Below are 21709 nucleotides of genomic sequence, written 5' to 3' on the forward strand. Positions count from 1 at the left end.
CTGCTTAATGCCAGCCCTTAATAACGCACGCTGCTCGAGACAAAAATGGGAATTTCGGCGTGGCTGCAGGTGCCTCCGACCACTCACCTCGGGAAGCGTTTCGCGGCAGGGGAAGCAGCCCTGCCTGGAGGCACGCACAGCCCCGCCAGGCGGAGGCACCGCACCCCGCCGCGCACGGGGGGATGCGCCCCGAGCCCCCCGGCAAGGAGATGTGCCTCAGCCCCCTGCCCGACCCCACCTGCCCGGCAATGCCCGCCTCTCGGGCTAGCGGGGGAGCGACCCCCGCCGCAGCCGCGCCCCCCGTCGCGACATGTCGCGATTGGCCGCCGGGGGAGGGCGGCGAGCCCCCTCGCCCGCCTAGAGGTGCGGCGGCTGGGCTGTAGGAAGCGCTCCGGGCGTGTGCTGCCAGTGCGAGCATCCTACCGCCGCCCGGCCATCGGCTCCCGCCCGGCTCCGGGAGCCCCGTGCCGCCCCCCCGGCAGCCTCCCCCGGCGCTCGGACGGCGGTGCGGGAAGCAGCGAGAGGCTGGGCAGGCTCGGGGCGGGTCGTGGCGGTCCTACCTGGCGGGCTGCAGGAGCGGGCGTCGCCGGGGCCGGCTCAGCAGCGGCGGGGCATCGCGGCGGGGCGGGCGGCGGAGCGCCGGGGCGGGAGGGAGGGAGGAAGGAAGGGAGGGATGGAGGGATGGATGGAGGGAGCGCGCGCGCACACACACACACACGGGCGCGCCCCGGGGATGCGCTCAGCCGGCCCGCCCCGCAGGCAGCCTGCCCTCCCTCCGCATCCCTCCGCCGCGGTGGGATGAGAGAGCCGCCGTCCCTCCTCCCGGGGAGCAGCTCCAGCCCTCCTCCTCGTCCTCTCGCTGCTGGAAATATTTCCCGAATTCCTCCTCGGATCGAGGGACTTTGAAAGGCAGGGCTGGTTGCGGACCCACCCCCAGCAGCCCTGCCCTCCCTGCTTGGGGCAGTCCCCAGTCCTGCCCTGCCTGCCCCTAGCCCTGCCCGTCCTGCCCGGGACAGTCCCTATGCATGCCCTGCCTGTCTCCAGCACAGCCCACCCCACCCTGGTCGGTCAGCTCCTGCCCACATCCCCCCGGCCGACCTGCAGCCTGCCAGGGCGATCCTGAACCCATTTGCACCCTTCAGGAGGGAGAGAGCCCTGGGGAAGGTGGAGAGAAAGGAAACGTGTGTGTGTCCGTGTGTGTGTCCGTGTCCGTGTCCGTGTCCGTGTCCGTGTCCGTGTCCGTGTGTGTGTGTCTCTGTGTGTGTGTGTACAAGGAGTGCCTTGCTGTCTGTCCCCCTGCCCCACAGTGTTGCCCATGGCAGCTGAAGGGAGGCAGGTCAGGAGCATCCCAGGGGGCCCTGGGTTGATGTTCACCCCCCTCTCACATCCTCAGAGAATGTGGCCACAAGGAGTGCCTTGCTGTGTCTGTCCCCGTGCCCCACAGCGTTGCCCATGGCAGCTGAAGGGAGGCAGGAGGTCAGGAGCATCCCAGGGGGCCCTGGGTTGATGTTCACCCCCCTCTCACATCCTCAGAGAATGTGGCCAGGGTCAGCAGGGGACATAGGGTGGCAGGCAAGGAGCATATGGATCAGCTGGGACCCTCCTGGGAGCTGGTCTCACATCTGGCAGCTGGGTCAGCCCCTGAACCCACAGTCTCCTGTCCCCACTGGAGGGTCCTCGCGCTCCCTGCAGGAAGGCACAGCCTGGCGCAGAAGGACTTGCTGCACCTCAGGCTGACCAAAGTGTCCTTCCTGTGGGCAATTCCCCTTTCACCATGCCTGAATGACTCCTCCACCCTTCACTGGCTCCAGCAAGGAGCAGATGAACCCATTGTCCCACCCTCCAGGCAAAACTCTGTGACTTTGGGAACTTAAAATAGTACCAGAGCTAATAACTCACACACTGGTGTGCAAGTACCCAGCGACCTTGATGAACCTTCTGTGCCCAGATCCTCAGGTGCAACAAGAACTGTGGGGAAGCAGAAACACTGTTTTAGCTCTTGCACCCTCTTACACCGTGTCAGCCTGGAATTTTGGTCACCACTGGCAAGACAGCAACCCAGAATTTTACCTGTGAATTTCATTTGTGCTTTTCTTACTTGCTTTCAAAAAAAAAAAAAAAAAAAAGTTTGGAAGAATTTTGCGCCACCGTGTCTTTCAGCAGAGTTGGAAAACTAAATTTCTCTGTTCAACATGAGGGGTTAGACATGGACACTGTCACAAAACTCCTTTGTGGAGCACTTTGTGATGAGCTGGCCAACCAACAAACCAGCTACTTACAATTAGTGTTGCAGCAGTTATGGGTGTTATTTCGTTTTGGTCTCACTTTAAGAGCTTATTGCCTATATATGGAATGAAAGGAATTTCCATATAAGAATTTGGCTTAGAAAAAAACAGGATTTTGTGTCCAATAGCTAACTCAGATTTTCTGCCTCACCTCTTTTGATTTAAAACTCTTTAGAGGAGGGATAAGTTTGCATCTGGCCATGTGTGCTGCTTTGATGGTACTCAATTCTCCCAGCAGGGCCATTGATATAAAATGAGCACAGCTAAATGTGTACAGCATGCCCAGTGCTGTGCTGGGCTCAGGAGCTGAGCAGAGCAGTGGATGTGTGTCAGAGGCATTTGGTTTGGCAGTGGCTGCAGGATGCAAGGCACTGCACAAGCTGGCATGGCAAAAGGAGAAATGGTGTGAGCAGGAGAAATTGGCATGGCCACAGCAAACACAATCCCTGCTGGTGCTTTTCACCCTGCACACCGAAATCCAATCACTGCACCAGTAAGCAGTGGAACTCAAATTTTAGTCATGGAGTTCTCCCTAAAACTCCCTAATTCCCTCAGTAATGTTGCTGACCTACTTCCCAGCTCTTTCAGTGAATGCAGTACCCAGCTCCTCTGGATCACCAAGACTGTGCTGATGGGCATCCACTGGTGAGCTGCCCTCTGAAGAGCCAGGCACAGCCACGGCTCCTCCAAACTCACCTCTCTCTGCAGCTTGCAGTGGTGTTCCTGTCTCCCAGTGCCTCCTGCTGAGACCCTCAGAGAGGCTGCTTCAGCTGCGGGATTTGTGTGACATTCCAGGGGAGCTGAAGAAAACAAAGAGTTTGTCAGTGTTTGTGGTGATGCTCATTAGTGCATGAACCCTTTGTACCCACCCAGCCCTAATGGCACTGGGACAGAAAAGTGCAGCAGCACTAACCCATCTGGACATGGGAGCAGCTTTGTTCTGGCTGCTTCAAAACAGACTGATTAGGAAGAATATGAGGCTGGAAGTCTTGGAGAAGATGTGCCCCACTCCCTTGTCCCTCACACACCCCTTTCCAGGCACATTTAGACCTTGATTTCTTACAGTCTCCAAGGGAAAGGCGGAGATGGGCTCTGAAGGAAAGGGTGGACGTCAGGGAGTGGGAGAGACAGTGAGTCCAGTTGCTGAGAGAAGATGCTGTGTTCCAGGACTGCTCCCCACTGCAGTGGCCATGGCTCCCCTTGCTTTTTCTCAGCCAAGCTAGCTGAAGTGGGGGCTGTGACAGAATGGAGCTCTGCATGGGCTGTGAAATCTGCTGGGCGAGCTGAGCAAACGCTCCTGCGCTCTGCCTGATGCTCTAGGCAAAAACCCGATGCTCTAGGCAAAAACCCAACCAGACTGCTCATGTCCTGACACAGCAAGTTCTGTCACCGTGTGGGCACATCCATGCTTCAGCATCCCAGACTGCAGCCTGGACCATGCTGGGAGAGGCAGCTCTTTGCTCCACCTATCTCTACTTACCTGTCACTCTTTGCAGCCATGCAAGAGAACACCTAGCACTGCAGCCATGCTTACAACCTCCGAATACTCCTCTCCAAATCATGGAGATTCTCATGCCAGTAGTAGCGAATGGCTCATTCATTCCCTCATTCATTCATGCCCACCCACAGCTCTCTCCGACAGCAGCCTGCATCTCTCTGCAGTTGCTGGAGGAGGTTTCTGGGTATTGTCTGCATGTGCAGAGCACAAAGGCAATTCCTCCTGGCAAAGAATGGGGTTAGTGGGCTGTGGAGCCCTGAGCACAGGACAGAATGGTGCAGGCCAGTTCTCTGCACTGTGCCTTGTGAAAAACAGACATCTGAACTGCTGCACAGTTTAGAGGAGGGGGACACAAAGCCTCAGGCACTTTTTGCTTGAAAAATTTCTGCCTTGTATTCCCTGTAAGAGACAAGAGGTCAGGACGATGCTCAGCCCAGCCAAAGCATGTTCATCTCCGAGGAGCTGTCCTACCACCCTTTCTTGTCTCTCTTTGGAACATCTCCTCCATGGAATGCTTTGCTCTCAGATGGTGCTGGGGGATAACCAGTGAGTCTGTTTTGTCTGGTTATCTCTAGTCACGGTTTTCCTCGAGTCCCTCAGGAGATGCCAGAGAGGTCCTGCAGAAGCAGATGGGTTGTCACCTCTGCTTGCCATCCATCTGTCTTTGCTCCTTGCTGCAGCAGACTTGAGCATGCGCTCCCTGAACATTCTCTGGCTCTCCAATGCATGTTCTTGGCAGAGACCTGGAGATCTCTGGAGAGTGGTGTTTCTAAAAAAGATGCTTAGAAACATCATTTCCAGCAATTTGAGCACTTCCTTTCACTGACACCTTCAAACCAGCCTTTGCTGTTAGGAGGATAAATCAGGCATTTAGAAATGTGGCAGATGGAGTGGGACACAGCAGTGAGTAGGAAGGCCAATTTTGTGTGCTGGACATCAATATATTTCTCTTTGAGCTCTCTAGGCAGTGCCTCTGTAGCTGTTTCCAAGTACCTGGTGCAGTCTCAATCCCGATGATCCCGTGGAGGTCTGATTGCATCACAGTTGTCCATCAGCCAGCCGGGGGGCTTGGATGTGAAAGGTATCTTCTCCCCTGGAAAACTGAGAGTACAGAGTGCACCCTGGGGAGGAGGCAGTGTTTGATGGAATGTTTTGGCACACCTGTGAAAAATGGGTAGTGTGTGATTTGCTGTCACTCCCCTGCTTTGAGAGACTGCAGATGTAAATGGAGAAACCAAGTTTGTGCCACTTTAGAGCTTCCCCCTGGATATTTGCTCTGTGCTGTGTTTTATGCATGTTTAAACAATAAATCCAGAACACTAATTTGTGAGCATAGCATTTAACAGCTTGGGAGAGAGCTTTCCTGGAAGAAGTATTGACTGGCCAAATTTTGCAGAGCACTGGTTATGTGTAGCAAACACAAAACTATATTTGCACTGGAAACCACCTGCTGCATGGGGACTGAAAGTAGTTAGAGGGGCTGGACTTGAATTTAGGAAGCTTGGAAATTGGGAGAGTTGCACATATTTTGCAAACATCTAAGCTGAAAAACAAGCGGCATGTTCTTCTCTTCAAATCCTGCTTCATAGTTGTGCTTTTCTTTGTGGAAAATACTCGTTTTCTGGTCACCAGGAATGTACAGGAAAACTTCAATATGTGCACAGAATGACTTCAGCAGCTGGGCTTATTGTGAGAGATGTACAAGGTGCAAACTGTCTCCTCACTCTTCTCAAAGGGGTGCAAACAAAGAAGCCTTCTGGCAGCTGTCAGTTGTCTCACCAGCAGTGCATGCTAATACCAGCATCTCACTTACACTTTGCAGGCAAAAACCAGCTCCTAGCTGGAGTCACTGGAAAATGAAGGACCAGATGTCCCCTGCTGAACTGGCTGTCCCTTAGCATCTTTCCCTAGCAAAACCATGACACCAATGAAGCTTTGTTTTGCTGTTACAAGAGTTCACAAGGCAGGGACTCAAAATGCAGATGCAAGGTTGACTGAAATTTGTTTCCCAGTGAAAGCCATGGCCCAGTGACTCTGCTGCTTCCCTGCAAAGGGCCGTGGAAGGGCAGTGTGCCAGCCCTGGGGCAGCACTGCCATCAGATAGGCATTAGCACTCTCCAGCTGACACTCCAGCCCCCTTCACCACCATTCCAAGGCCTGGAAAAATTTTGTTTGAAAAAAAAAAAAATCTCCCATAAGTACAGAATTATAAAGTAAAAAATAACATGTTCTCTGGATTTGTCTTCTGCTCTTGAGCCCTAGAGTTTGGTGCTTTCCAATTTACTTGGCAACCAGAAGCAAGTTAAAAAACCATAAGAGTGTTGAAAGAGTAATCACATGACTCCAGGAGCTGGGACTTCCAGAAAAACAGAAGTGCAAGTACCATGTGGCACTGTCTGAGAGCCGTGTCCTGCAAACTGGGGATTGTGAGGCTTCCCCAACAGATCTGGCCCTATTCCTCCTTTGATCCATGAGCAGGGTTCCCATAGTTACCAGTGGGAGCACAAAGCAAATCAGATGTAGTGCATGGTTCTGGCTGTGGCCCCTGGTTGTGAAAGTAATTTGGCCTCCTCTGTATCATCTGTTTGCCAGCCTTCAGCAAGGCTGGGTATTCCAGAGAAAATGGCCTTTTTCATTAAAAGTGAGATGTGACTGGCCTCAGCTGCACAAAGCACCATATTTATATTTTATTTATGTCTTCCAGATCAAGAAAGCTGGTGGAACACCTTGCAAAAGCCAGGCCCATTAGGTGAGAGGTTGTGCAATGATTTCTCCTAAAGAAAAATTTTCTTCTCTGTAGGGGGCTTTAAGCTGCTGTCCTTGAGGGTGGTCAGAAATGTTCCCTGACTTCTTGCTGCTTTGACTTTACCAAGTTCTGCTTTGTTTCACCTCCAAGTGGCCTTGCCTGGCGAGGTGTCCCTCCAGCACAGAAGAGCTCTGCCAGAGATGAGTCCTCGAGTCCTGGGGACAGAGGAACATGTTGTCTGCTGTTATCAGTCAGTTCTAGGCCACAAGGAGCCATGTGTCTGGAATTTCTATGCTCCTTGGCCTTCCCAAGGCACCTTGCAGAAATCCTGTGTCCTTGCTCCTGGCTGACTTCCCCCCTGGGACAGCAGAGACAGCAGCAGGGTTCTTTTCCCAGTTTCCTTCCCCACAGATTGGTCTGCTGGCCAGGGACTCACACTGGTGCACACACAGGTCTTGCTGTTTGGGCACAGACTGCTCCAGTTCTTCTGTTTTTGTCTGAAGATGTATAAACCAAAAATGCTTATCCTCTCTGTGCTGCCTGCTTGAGCAGTACTGAGGCAGAAACCACTGCTGCATGCCCTAAATCTAGGAATTGAAGCCCTGCATGTAAAGAGAATTTACCAAAATAAAAAAAAAAAAAGGGAAAAGAAACAAGAAACAAGAGAACCAGATGTAACTTCCTGATTGCTTAGTGGTTATGGGGTTGGGGGTTTTGCTGGACACTTTGGAGATATGAAACTCCACCATACGTAAGACTGGATTCTCCCTTCAAATTTCCATGCTCTCACATGCTAATCTGTTTCCATCCTTGAAATTTCAAACATGGCCTGTTTAAAAGCTGTCCTGAGCTGAATGTTTTTATCATGTCTTTCTGGGTTGTGATGATTCTTTGAAATGATTGAAGATGCTTCTTTTCCACCTGCCTCATAGTTAGAAATCCCCAAGTCCCTTAAGGAAATCTGCTCTTATGGGAAGCTGTACCCAGCTTCTCTGAAATCTGTTTTGGTTCTGAGGCTGCCGAAGCAGTTTGCTGGTGTGCAGGCAGCTGTGTGTTTGGTAGGGCAGTATCTTACAGGCCTGATGGAAACACAGGCTTTCCCTTTTCATTCAGCTCCCTTCCACTGCACCTCAGTTGCTCAGAAACTTTCTGCCCCCTGCACCTCAAGATACCAATGTGGTATTTTGGTAATTGTGCCAGGACTGCTAACAGTACCTGGATTTTATTTGCCATCAGTGGATTCCAGAATTAACAGCTGTATTTGTATGACCAGTGGCATCAGGGAAGCAGGCAACAGCTGAGAAAGAAATAAGAGGGGTGAGAGGTCTCGAAGACATGATTCAAGAGGAAACATTGCAGGAATGCAAACTGACAAGTCAAGAGGAGACGTATATCCTTGCACATCTGAAAGAGTGGATGCTTTCCATTCTTCCTGTTGACATGATAAGAAGTCAGGGGGTTAAACTGTAGGCAGGGACACCGAAGTTTGGCACAAGGAAGAACTTTCTATAGCCATGAGAGGAATGGTGTAGGCAGCTGAGTTGTCTGCAAAGAGGGAGAAGTGTGTATTTATCACTGAAAGGTTTAAGATCAGGAAGAGCAAACCTCAGATCAGGTGTAGATGACCTAGTTCTCAACATCATTTCACCAGAAAAATCTGAGAGATGAATAATCAGAAGACAGTGAGCACATCACAAAGACAAAACCGAGGTTGTGATTAGGCTGAAAGGAAAGAAGACATGCCTTTAGGCTTTGGACAAAAATTTGGTGTTGTTGAAGAGTCAGAACTTTGGAAATTAGGACATGCTGGGAGAGCATAGCAAAGTCTAGGTGGCAATACTATCCAATTTCACACAACCTGGGAGCAGACCAACCTTCATTCCAGGCTGGCAGCCAATTGCCTGGGTGGATGAGCCACTTAGCTCATAGGGCACCAGGGAAGAGAGCTGATTGCTGCTCTGAAGCCCATGGTATATCCCACTTGTGTTTTGTCCTGCCAAGGTTTGTTCCAGGCTGTAGTGGTTTAGTAATGGTATTCCCCAATTTAATACTCCCACTAAAGCCATGTGCTGCTCCTACTCCAATTGAAGGCACAAATGGCAAGGATCATGGGCTGAGATGAGAACAATTTACTGGAAACACCAGAGAGATAACAAAATTAACAGTAACAGCAACAGTATTCATTTTAAAAGTGTACAAAAGAGAGAGAGTGATTCACATGCCAATATGTTCATGAGAGAGCCATTTTTTGCACAGGGAGATAGTGATAGAACAATGCTAGTTGTTTTAAACTAAAAGAGAAGATATTTAGATTAGGTGTTAATAAGAAAATCTTTACTGTGAGGACAATGAGGCACTGGCACAGGCTGCCCACAGAAGCTGTGAATGCCCCATCCTTGGAAGTGTTCCTGGCCATGTTGGATGGGGCTTGGAGCCAGCTGGTCTTGTGGAAGGTGTCCCTACCTATAGCAGGGGGGCTGGAACTGGATGATCTTTAAACTCCCTTCTAACCCAAACCGTGCTGTGATTCTATGATTCTATGAAAGTAGTATCTTTGGTTAACCCTTACTTTTGGCTGTCTAACAACGTGAAATAAAGGTATGAGAAGCCACCAGAACCTGCAGATTGTAAGAAGAGGGGTGATGTGCATGCAGCTGATCGTGTCTGATCAGTAGCTGCGCTGACTAGACAGCAGCAGGAAAAATGGCAGGAAAGAGAAACATTGCTGATAACAAAGGCAGGGAACCAGCTTAATCACTGGCTTGTCTGGGGGAGAGGGACTGGATAAAGGAGCAGAGCCCAGGAAGAAAAAAAGAGGCAAAACCAAAATATGAGGTAAAGGAAGTGACACAGCCAGGACTGATCTGGGGCCTTTGGTCAGCTGCGTGCTTAATTATGGCAATGTGACAAATGAGAAAATGTGGTGGGTTTAGTGTTTGCCGATCGCTACTGCACTTACTAGAATGTACTTACTCACTTCTTATTGTGGGATAGGACTGGGAGAAAGGTAAAAGGTTTAAATTTTTAAAAGGGTAAAAAGAAAAATTTATTACTAGTTACTAAGAGAAAGAGTAATAAGAATTAGAACAAAACTTTTAGGACACTTTTCTTCTCCTTACAACTTTTTTTTTTTTTTTTTTTTTTTTTTTTTTTGCTAATGACAATGTAAAGAAATGATGCCTAAAATTTCAGTTCGTTTACTACTTTTAGAATAATCTTTCTTCAGTTTGCTTAGGGACAGAAGTCTCTTTTGTTAATGTTATGGAGACTCTTCCACAATAAAACAGTTTTTTTGTGGCTTTTAACTTTCATGAATAGCAGCCACCCAGGAAGATTTGTAATAGTGAAATCCCTCCCATTTTCTATAAGTTTTTCTTACAGCTGTGGGGCTGTGTCAACGTATGGGGTATTGTTTAGTGTTTAAATGTAAAACTTCTCATTATCTATCTCTGAAATAATTTTAATCTTTAGGAACAGAGATTCCTTCTTCTCTTTCTTGGGGTTACAGGACCTTCATTACTCTTCTCTCTTTCTTTGTTCAAACTTCTCATAGGATTACATTTAGTTACATTTAGTTTAATATTTGCTTTCTTTAGCTTGAAGGCATTTGTTTGATATCTATAATTTGAACACTTTTATTTCCTTATAACTTCATGCATTATAGGGAAAAAGAGTCTTCTTCCTATTTTTTACAAGAGGATTTTAACTTAAAACTAAAGGCATTTCTTCATCCTTCTTATCTGGGACTTCTTCTTTACTGACTTTAGTGTTTTTATGTTGTTCTTCTACATGCCTAGATTCTATTATTTTCTCTCACTCAAAACAAGATTGAAGCATGAAAAAATTTAATGTCTTACCCAGGGCTTACAAATAGTCACTTAACCCTAGCCAGGCTCAGTACCTTACAGATCAAAGTTACAACGAAAGAAAAGTAAAAAAGATCTTAGTAACTAAACTAAAACTCAGCAGTAACACACTAAGGAAAGAAACTAATGACTTCTCCTCTCCCTTTACTCAGCGACTAATAAGAAAAATCCAGCAAGTGCCCGCAGCAGGGGATGCCCAGCCTAACCTAACCAAAACGAGGGCTGGGCCAGCCATGTTACTTCTTTACCATCCAGAAAAAAAAAAAAAAAAAAAAAGGAAAAAAAAAGAAAAAAAAAAACAGCAGGGGCTGCCCAGCCTAACCTAACCAAAACAAGGGCTGGGCCACCCATGTTACCGCTTTACCGTCCAGGGAAAAAAACCAAACAAACAAACAAAACAAAAAAAAAAAACCACAAAAAAACCCCAAAAAAACACCAAAAAAAACAGTAACAGGTTTCTTCCATCTTTAACATATATTTTTCACAAAAGCATATACAAGTTTTTAGTAGTTCAAACACAAAAACCACAAAAATTTTACATCACTTCCATAAATACCTCCTATACAAAACCAACACAGCAATGTAGGTGTGAGGCTGTACCTGAAGTCAGCCAGGTCACGAACATCTGCCACATCCAGCACATCCCCAGCTCCTCAAAGAGCCTGACTCAGCACAGGGCTTTCCTGCAGATGGCCAAGACCCTGCTGAAGTGTCTGCACCAGACACTGCCACAAAAGAAGGGACATGCATTGAATGACATCCACGCCAAAGGCAAAACATGAATTTACAACTCGGGATGGAGGCAGGGAGCCTGTGCTGGCAAAACTTCAACTTTATTAAGGTTAGAGCCTTCAAACTTGTCTTGCTGTGTGATTTTCTGTAATCTGCGTACATCAAGGCACGTTTCAAGATAACCAGAATGTTTTTCAAAGAGAAGGATGTTAAAATTGCCGTGTTCTTATCAACAGGGACAGAAAATGTCTAGAAAACATTGGTAGTGGCACAGCTTGTAATGCCTACAAACTTGTCTTGTTTTGTAGCAATCTTCTAAGTCTGTGCCTCAAGGCATGCTCAAAATAGTCTGCCTGGTTAGTTTTAAGGTAAGAACATTGAAATTAAGGGTAAAAGGCCAAATACTTTTTTAGTTTGTTATTGTAGAGGTACATCTTCAGGCATTTTAACTCCTTAAGGCCGTTTCCAGGTACACTTGAAGATGGTGCACATATAGACAGACTTGTCCTGGCCTCTAAAAATGCAATGACTCTCACCAAATTATGGATCCTCAGGTGGGTCTTTGGTGATTTATTTTGGAGGTTTTAAGAATCTAGAAAGGGTCTGAGTAATTTTTCTAAAATAGTCATTATTTGTCTTGAATCTTAATTAATGACTGATAACTTAACAGACAAACCATTGCCCACTAAGCAGATTTTCAGTGCCAAGCAGCACAAAGATTTCTCTTCTCTGACAATGAAAGGTTCACGTCCTGCACACACCATTCTCCTTCACATGATCCCCATATATATATCCATGGTCCTCGTACACACTCACAGCAGAGAACCTTCAATATTAACTATTTTGTCAAGATTAATTTGGACACATGTCACACTTCAGGCGAAGGGTGAGGTTATCAGCAAGGCTCTAAAAACCTCTAAGTGTCGGTTACTCTTGCTCTCAAAACTTCATTTCTGATAACATCAACTCAAGCCAAAGGGCAAGTTATCAAGAAAGATGCTTTGTGGAACACCCTTTTTCTTCAACCAGTGGCTAAGAAAGTAGGATCACAAAATGTTTAAGGTTGAAAAGGCTTCTAGGATCATAAGTCCAGTTGTTAACCTAACACACCAAAGTCCACCACTAAACCATGTCCCTCAGCTGCCACGTCTACACGTCTTTTCACCTTCTGGAATGGTGATTCCACCATTTCCTAAGTAAATAAACAGGACTCATCCTGATACTGAGGCCTGGGGAACACCCCTAGTGACAAGAGAAACTTTTTAATGTGTTTGCTTTCCAAGCAGTGCTGTGGGCTAAGTCCAGGAGAGAACACGGCAGGAACACAAGGACGCTGTGATGCTGGACCTTGTTGTGTTAAACCTTTGTGTTAAATGTAGCCAGAGAGCAAAGCGAGGACACCTCTCGCAGCTGCATGTCTCTCTTTTTGCAGTATTTTTCTCATGAATTAAGGCTACCAAGGAGATTTGGAAAACATACCAGGATTCCACAAATAATTGGTTCATCAGTAACTTGGAAAAACATGCATAAGAGGTAAATGCTAGAAGTTAAACTTATCTCCTTGGTCAGGATACAGTTTCTGCTCTGTGCATGTGGCTTACATCTGAAAGTTGTCATAGCAGGCATCAGAGCAGCAGTAAACATCACTATTGTGGCCACTCCATAAAAGTGGGGACCTGCTTATCCAGATAAAGACAGGGCAATCCACACCATCTGTCTTGCTGCTGCACTGGGCGTTTTTCCTGGACAGAGAATGCTTTCAGAGCCTTGTTTCAAGTAGCTATGTTCTAGATCTGTGAGTTCATCTTGAAATAATAGTTGGCAGCCCAAAGCGATGTAACGTTTAGCATGCTTTAAAGGACCATATGGAATAAGTTACACTGGAGTAAAACAAACACCAGTCTCTCACATCCAGTATTATTGTTAACAACTTTCTGGGCTGTGTGTATTTTTCAGCAGCAAGGATGACTCACTAAATAACAGGATAATACCATGGATCACTAGCATGTTGTGGTCTGTGGCCACAGGAAGGCTTTACTTTTATTGTGTACATGTTGGCAGTCTCAGCACACCAGCAGCAAATCCAGAAGTTTATTGCTGTGTCTGGGGCAGAAGCATAAGATCTCTGCTTGGAGCCTTTTCCGTAAGCCAAAAAATAACATGGGATCATTCTCCTATCCTGCTTGCCAGGCTGCAGCAAAGCAGCAAGCTGGGAATTAGAGGCTGGGAAAGCAGTTGTCACCTTGGATTTGCTTCCTTGCTCCAGTGTGCGGATGTGGCAAACGCTGGTGCTGGGAGGGGCTCTTTCAAGGAGAGGGGATCCCTGTTCCCACACTAAAGCCTGGATGTATGGTTGCCTCTTTTGGAAACAGGTGTCAAACCAAGCGGATTTGGAAGGGCAAAGGGGGTGTAGGGCAAGAGATGCCTTCGTCCACAAAACCCTAGGCCCCTGCAGAAGCCCTGAGGGTGGTGAGGGATGCCTTAGGTGGACATGCACAACCCATCAGCTGCTTCATGACTCCTCAGGCTTCTCTGCCTGAGGCTGAAACCATGCCCAAGTCACTGTGGGCCTTCATACCTCCACTGAGCTCATGTGCTGGCCCTTGCTTCCTAAGGCTTGTTGAGACAGGAGATCTCCCTGTGGCCTGGGAGACCTTGGTACCTGCAGGGGTGTAGTAGCCAGAAGGGGACATGGTTGGTACCCCCTCACATCACTGCCAGGAGCAGGGGGAAGGGAAACTGTCTGGGGCAGAAGGGGTTCCTCCTGATGGAGAAAATGTGGCTGGGGGAGCCATCAGATACTAATGTTATCAAGGGAGTAGTTCTGTGTGAATTGTTTATTTTCTTTATCTCCTCTGACATTCAGTATTATTGCTGTTACTGTTAATTTTCTTATCCCACTGCTGTTTCCAGTAAATTGTTCTTATCTTGACCCGTGATCTTTGCCAACCCGTGCCTCCAGTTGGAGGGGAGAGGGAGCAGCACAGAGTGATTTTAATGGCTGTATTAAACTGGGGAATACCATTCCTAAACCACAACAAGGGAGCATTTCCTGTGCCGTTTCCAAGAGGGACTCAAGGAAACCTTTGCCTGGGGGGACATAGAAAGGCCCCGTTCCTGCACTTTCCATGTTTTGTTATTTTTAAACCTTGCCTACATAGAAAGGCAGCAATAGTTTTGCAGGCCCCTTCCTGCACTTTCCATGTTTTGTTATTTTTACATTTTCCTCTGTTTTCCCGCTTTTCTTATATAAGAAGGTAAAAAACTCCAAATTGACGTTCCAGTGAAAGAAGGAACATTTCTCTGGAAGAGCAGGAAATTTTGTGTGGTGGTGTCATGCAGGATTAGTCTGCAACCTCCAGGGCACACTGTGGTCTGTGGGATAACCTGGGAAATACCACAAGGACAAAACTTCTGGTAAAACTCATCTTAAGCAGAGCTTGAGAGCCCTGGGGGACTGATGGCAAGAAAATGATTTTATATACCATTCAGTGCACTTTATTCCCATGGGGAGTAGAGCAACCCAAGTGCTGAATCTCCTGCCTGGCAGAGGAAAATCTGTACCTTAACAGCTCCCTGTAGCAGAAGTTGTTCCTGAGCATTCGCCCTTTTTGGTTATTTAGAGATAAGCCATTAATCATTGTTAAGCTGAGTGGAATCCAAACTGGTCTTCCCATTGTACCTTTACCAAATACATTTTGCAGAATACCAATTATGTTAGCACTTTCCTTCTCCTATGCCCACCTTTCTTCATAAATAAACTGATGTGGAATCCTCCAGAGTGAAATCTCTTCTCTTCTCTTCTCTTCTCTTCTCCCTCTCCCTCTCCCTCGTCTCTGGAAAAGACTCAGCAAGAGACATTACAAATGGAAACCTGCATTTTATGATAGCAAAGTCAGAGTTCAACATTCCAAGGATTTGAGAAAGATCCTAAAAACAAACATCCCAAACTCAGGAGGAAGTTCAGCATTAAATATAAGAGAAATCCAAATATATTGAAGAATGGAAATCAAAATAACTTAAGCTTTGCCCTGCAGTGACCCCATGCAATAAGAATACATTTATGATTAGATAACAGTGATGGCTGGAGCCCTAAATAGGAATAAACTGAGTTTTGAAGACCTCCAGGTTTACTGCATTGTTGCTGTTTTTCCCCTGTATGCTGCCAGGATAATAGTGAGTTCCCCAAAGGATCAACTCCAGAATGAATGTCCACTCATAAATTCCCTGCTTTACTTGTAAATTGTCAGAAAACACCACCACTACTTAAAGCTGTCATGTTGTTTCCTCTTCCTGTAAGAATAGGAAGATTATGTTTTTACAAGAAAACCAAAGAAGAGGGCTGGACATTTTCAGATATTTTTTTTAAGAGGCCTCAAATCCTGGGCCAAATCAGATTTCAATTGGCAAATGGATCTGCAGGTTTCTAGGCTGGGAGCAGGCAGAGCCATTGCACAAAGCCCATTTTGCTAGGACATGGGCAGTAATGTGTATCTGGCCAGAGAAGTGGATCAGTCTGTCAGCGTGTCCTCAGAATGTGCTCCAATCTTCCTAGAGAAAAGACAGAGATGGTGTCCAAACACCATCCTTCCATAAAAACATTGAGGTGACTGGAAGAGGAGAATGTGCAGTGGGCTTACTTTGAGTCAGAGCCAGTTTGTAAAGTCCTTACTGAGTGAATTCAGGGAGTAGCTCTCCTTGCTGATTTCTTTTTGGGGATGCTCTCTTCTTGGGCACACTGTAAACCACAAAGGTGATTTTGCCTTCTCACACGAAAGTCTGAATTCAGGGACTAACTGTGGATGCCTGGTGCAAAGACTTTCTCCAGATGTGTTGTCTGACACCCAGGTGTGTTTGGCTTTTTTTTTTTAAAGTCACTAAGGTTCGGGAGCACAAGCCACCAGTGCATCTAGAAATCCTGTGTGCTTTGGCTCCTTTCATGAGGCACAGGACATATTTCTGCTCCCTCCAGCTGCCACCGGGGCGAGGACAGCTTTACCCTTGCCAGAGGCCGGCAGGAATAGGCACAGAGCTCAGCTTTGCCCTTCATCCTTCACTCCTGGTGTGTGTGCTGCCCCGAGTGAGCTCGGCAGCCTTGCTGAGGCTGGTGGTGAGAAAGAGCAGAGCTCCCCCTTCCCCCTCTCCTGCCTGCACTCTGGCAGAGAATGGAGCGTGGGAGGACCTCGCGGCGGATGCTCGGAGACTGCAGCGCTCATAATGACTAGTCACTTATAAAAGATGTTAGTGATACTATCACTGATGCTTCGTGGGGCTCTTTGTATTCACGGCTGGGGTCTCTCAGCCAGATCCCATCCTCTGCACACGAGGGGCTGAACAAATCCCAGCGGGCCCCGTGGCTATCAATAGTAAATATTAACAACAGCCAGCACACTGATAGTAGCCATAAATATTAGTGATAACGCTAATGCCTGAAAATGCTCCTGATAGAGGAGGGGGGCACAAAGGGCAGCCTGCCTTGGGGCTAGCAACCAAGAGATGACTCACGCCACCAGGGCTTTGTCTATCAGGCCTCACTGCCCCGGGCCCTGGACCAAATGGAAAGAGCAAATCAAATAAGTCCCAGCTTTTCCAGCTCCATCCTGCCATCCTCTTCCTGGCCTGCCCAGCACAGCTGTGGGTAACGCCCTGCTCAGGGGACACACACCAATCCGCTGGTCTTTGTGTCTCTTGGGGAAAGGAAAGCTCACAACCTGGGGAAGGGGAGGGTGGGGAGAAGAAGGAAAAATGGAGGAAGAATTTTTATATATCAGCAGGTTCACAACAAGCTATGAACCAGAACCATATTCAGTTGGAAATGGAAGCAATCTGAGTAAGAGTGAAATGCAGAAATGTTATTTCATAACATTAGCAGCTAAAAGGTTTATTGGTTAGTGACTCACTAGCAATTTAAAAGCTATCTATTGACCCCAATTATTTAAAGATTGATTTCTGTGTTAGCATTCCTGTAGGCAGGTGGCATGTGCTTAAAAGGTACCTCTCAAAAGAATCAAAGTTTGCCTAACACAGACAAAGGAAACCAGAAAAAGACAAGATGTGTATTTCAGTGAGGGTGAAAGCTGAGAAAAGTGGGAATATCTGTGGAGATGCTGGCCAAATAAGGGAAGATGAGGGCATTGGCCCTTTCAACTGCAAACTCTACTATGGGGTTACAAGCAAACACTTCCATTATGTTCTTCTTATGTAAGGACAAGGGAAGGCATTTTCATTCATGAATGGAAATGTTTATGACATTTGTGGTCGAGTGATTTCCCTTTGCGATCATCCTTCATATTTCTGGAAATCTTCTACAATTTCAATCATACTCCTGATATTATTTTCAGTTCTTTCTGTATAATTTCACTTCACCTGCTCTGATGGTTTTTTCCCAGTCTATTAACCACCTGAAAAATGACAATGCTTTAACTAGAACTTTGCAGTGGGACTATGAATACAATATTATAACACCTGGAAACACATGAAACGTTAACCCAAAGCCACTCAGTAGCATTTAAAGAAAAACCTCACATTTAACTGTACCACCATATAGCAACCAGATTTTAAGCCAAGGCTATAAAAAGCTTTTTTGTGTTCTTTTTAACAAAACACTTGGTGAAGAAAGCCTCTCTGCCAAGGCTATACTCTGTTTTTGTGACAGTGCCCAATTCCCAGAGCTGACACATTTCTCTGCTAGTTTGAAGGAGACCTATTACTTCAGTACTTTGGAAATATTCACAACAGCACACAGCTGTTTTCGCTGGAGCTGACTTTCACAACACTGTAATGGCAGTTAAAACTGTACCAAAAATCCTTGCACAGGATGTAATCAACCTCAAATCCACAGAGAAACATTGGGAAACTGCCTTTAAGTGCCAAGAAAAACAACAGTCGTTTACAACGAGCTCTTCCTAATGTCCAGTCAGCTCAACCCAAGTGAAACATGTTTCTCAAAACGAAAGTAGTGCAGGGAAGAAAAAGCCCTTGACATTTGAAATGAATTTTTCTGAATAGAAACACAGAGAGACTCTGACACTGGCAACCACCACTGATCCTTCCTGCCCACTGAAGCTCTCTCATCACCCAGTCTGTGAATCCACTTCTTGAGTGATAAAACTCTTGTTTTCCAACATTTTTTCTCTTTCCTCCTTCAGACACTTGGAAAGTTCCTGTCGCTCCAGCGGCAAAGCTGTTTTATGTCAAGTTTCCTACTCAGAGAGCTTAACCATTATCCAGCTCTTGGAGCCATCCCATTGCCCCTGATTTACGGCTTTTCCCAGGATGTCAGTCCAACCGAATCCCCAGGTGTTCCCAAGAAATGCCTGAGTCGTTCTTCACTTACCCCAGCCAAGGCTCAGCAGTTGTGGGTCATGCAGAATGGAAAAAAGCCCTCATATGATAGTGTCTCTATATTTACCAGAAAGAAAGGAGCCGGGGTGCTTGTCCTTTAAGTGTCTCTAAAGATGGTTTGCATAGCTGGATCTCAGCTTATCTATGCTTTTCTGCTTTCGCTTCCATACATGGATCTGTTCCCAACAGTAACTCCAAGCTGTCGAAAAGAAGCTATCTGGCAGCTTTCAGCTTCATCTGACAAGTAAATGAGCGCGAATAAATAATTACGTTTTCTGCTGTCTCTCCTTTTTTTTTTATTTGCACCTCAGGACACCTTTTCTTTTTTTCCTTTTCCCTAGATTAACATTTTGCTATTTTTCCCAAAGTTATTCCTAGGGGAAAGCAAACAGAAATGACCCAGGCAGATTTTTCTCTCCCCTTCCCGCAGGCTCACATAATTTTATTCTCATAAATATCTTTTTTTTTTTTTCCATTTGCTTTGCTTATAGGTCATAGTTTTGCATGTTTGCTACTTGGAATCATGTCAAAGCAATATACATCATGTCTGTAGCAAAGGAAGGTTAAAAGTCAAATTTTTGGAGAGAGAGAATACAGCTGAGCCACGTGACTGCTCCCAGATTAGCAGCAGTAGCAGGAGTAAGCATTCCTCTGATATTACAGTAGCCACCGTGGGACATGCCTGAAACTCTGAAGAGAGAAGCTGCAGTTTGGAAGCTTCCTGCAGGTCTATTTATGAATAAATCACTCCTTGCTCTTTTCCCTATCTTTCTAGGTACTTTTCTGCTTCCTCGATTTCAGTTTCAGAAAAGGCTGATAAAGAACAAAAATGGGAGGGAGCCTTGTGGTACAGGTCAGGAAAGAAGTCATATAATTATTACCCTTAACTCTGTCCTTTGTAATCTTTGCTGTGCAAATGGAAACATTAAGGGCTCCAGTGAAAGGGAAACACTAAATAGATGTCTTTATTATTGTTTGTTATAGTGGCAGCTGGGAGTAGAAGAGATATTAGTGAGCTAATCAATTGCTTCATACTGGGCTCTCTGAATGAAAGAAAACTGGTAAAAGTCATACTCAGACAGACTTAAGATATCTAAGGCTGAATGTAAGTGTGCCTATTCAGGCACTTGCATGGAAAATGGCATCCTCAAATATGGTGGCTTTGATTTGTTGCAGAAGATAGAAATTCCTTGTATATTCCCACACACCAATGACCTTGACTGTCTGAGATTTTTCCTAAACATCTGTTGAACACCAGGCAGAAGAAAAGTTTTCAAAAGAGCTCACCAGCTCCACCTTTACAATTAACGATAAACTACATTTTCTACGTTAACAAATTGCCCAATTAGAAATGCCTCTTCAAGTGGCACATTTGACTCCTGCTGTTTGCTGTCTAAGAGACCGGAGGGAATGTGCATGGGAGTGTGTGCATGAATGGGGATCTGGGGAGATCTCCAGCATCCAGAGCAGGCAGCCTCCCTGGGAGCACATCCCAGAGCAAGCTGAAGGCCTATGGAAGCATGCAAGAGGCAGCAAAAGGAGTATTTTGGGAAAGATAAGTAGTTACAAAGGGGACCCTCTAGTTTTCAGTACATTTTCCAAGTGGCTGTATTGTGTACAGTCCCCTGTTGTTTGGGGTTGTGCAGGGATGAGAATGAGAATGGGATGAGAAAAAATCCTTCTGGAAATTTGCCCTAGAGTTTCTCCAGCCTTTCAAGAGCAGGAGCCAAGCTCATCCTAGGAAGGTGCTTGAGCAGGAATATCACCATTGCATGTTAGACACGCCTGGTGACTCAGGAGGTCTATGCTCTAATGCAAATGAGAACATGATTCAGCAAAGTGTTTAAATTCCTGCTTAATTTTAAATATTGAATAATGCATCTGATTCCTCTGGGGTTATTCATGTGATTTTCATTCTATGCTTTGCTATGTTGCCCACATATGGACATGAAGCTGCCATGAAGCAGCACAAAAAATAAACAAGATTTGGCGCTCACACATGAGTGTATTTGCATCTCACAAATGTCTTAACTTTAGGTATTGCTCTGAGGAGGTCTAAGGGCCAGTAAAAATGGGCTAAGATGAGAAAAACCCCAGTTCATTGCATGTGTCCTCCTTTCCATGAGGGAAATGTTGAAAGCCATCGGTGTCTGTGGTTTTCAGTGCCAAAGAAAAACCTAGGTGGCTTTGAGAATAACATGACAAAGCTGCACTCAGAATTTCAGTCGCTACAAGAACAAGGGAGTAGGCTGTTTTCTGGCTTTGATCTGCCTTTTGGCACAGTGGCCGTGTCACCCTCTAGATGGGTGACACCACCCCCTTTAAACCCTGCTCCCCACAGAGAGTGGCCAAAGAGCTTCTCAGATTTTCCGTCGAGAGGTTTTTCCATTCTTCCCTGCTGGGAGAGGTGAGGTTTGTATCAGGGCGGTGATAAGGTGAAAGGCATTTTCCTAAAGCAAAAGAAAGAGCAGACAGCAGTGTTGCCAAGCACCGAGAGGGCCTCAGGGAGATGGAAATAAAGCACCTTTGACCTTTGTGCCCACTGACTTCTCTCCTCCTCCCCGAAACAAGCAGAGCAGGAGGATAAAGTCCACCTTTGGTAGTGAGACATGCAGGGGACATCAGCAGCTCTGCCAGGCTTGGCACCAGCTGGACTTGCAGGAGTACTGGTGGATGCAGGGCTGGCTCAGGACCCGTGTCTGTGCCAGGGGAGGGTGGTGGGGCTTCATCTGCTGAAGCCTGGCCCCCCTGGAGATCTCCCCAACATCCGAGTCCCATCCCAAAGCCATACACCTTCCTGGGGAAAATCCTCCCCAGGCTCTCCCACGGCATTTAGATGCCAATTCTCCAGGATTGTGCTCCAGGAGGCTGAGCTTTTTTGTGCTATTTGTCCTCTCTGCCTGCTGCTATCAACACTGCAGCCACAAAATGGAACCAGGCCTTGGTCTCCAGAAACACGTGTGCTCTTCCCCATGCTGTGTGCTGCAGTTTCGAGCCACCAAAGAGGTGTTGAAGTGTCTTTTATGAATATCAATGTGGATTTCGTAAGAGTGGTTTAAATATAGCTGCCTGCTTTCCTGGGAGACCCTGTAGCTGTATTCTCACTGCAGCAAAAGCTGCACCATCTGCCCAGCATTCGCAACCGCTTCACAAAGACCGCCAGGGACTTGTCACTCTGCATTTGGCTTGCACAGGGTTCCAAAATGAAGGCTTTCTGGGGAAAAAGGATGGATGGGCA

The 21709-nt window shown here is 46.6% G+C and overlaps 1 protein-coding gene across 9 annotated transcripts in view; it reads right to left on the reverse strand.

Moving 5' to 3' along the window:
• The window catches only part of SLC8A1 (solute carrier family 8 member A1), a 121557-nt gene extending 103015 nt beyond the window's left edge, over positions 1 to 18542 (reverse strand). For 4 of the 9 annotated variants that reach the window (XM_039718912.1, XM_039718908.1, XM_039718910.1 and 1 more), the window contains exons 1-3: positions 18464 to 18541; positions 2982 to 3085; positions 1900 to 1968 (exon numbers count right to left, since the gene is read on the reverse strand). The gene's annotated coding sequence lies outside the window, so the exon portion shown is untranslated. Of the gene's footprint in view, positions 1 to 560; positions 619 to 1899; positions 1969 to 2981; positions 3086 to 4776; positions 4794 to 18463 lie in introns of those variants that run through there. The other 5 variants (XM_039718909.1, XM_039718911.1, XM_039718905.1 and 2 more) reach the window with 5 other exon arrangements.
• Between the last annotated feature and the right edge of the window lie 3167 nt (positions 18543 to 21709).

The sequence above is a fragment of the Passer montanus genome, unplaced genomic scaffold (assembly GCF_014805655.1).
Source record: "Passer montanus isolate IOZ18808 unplaced genomic scaffold, ASM1480565v1 scaffold40, whole genome shotgun sequence".
Lineage (NCBI taxonomy): Eukaryota > Metazoa > Chordata > Aves > Passeriformes > Passeridae > Passer > Passer montanus.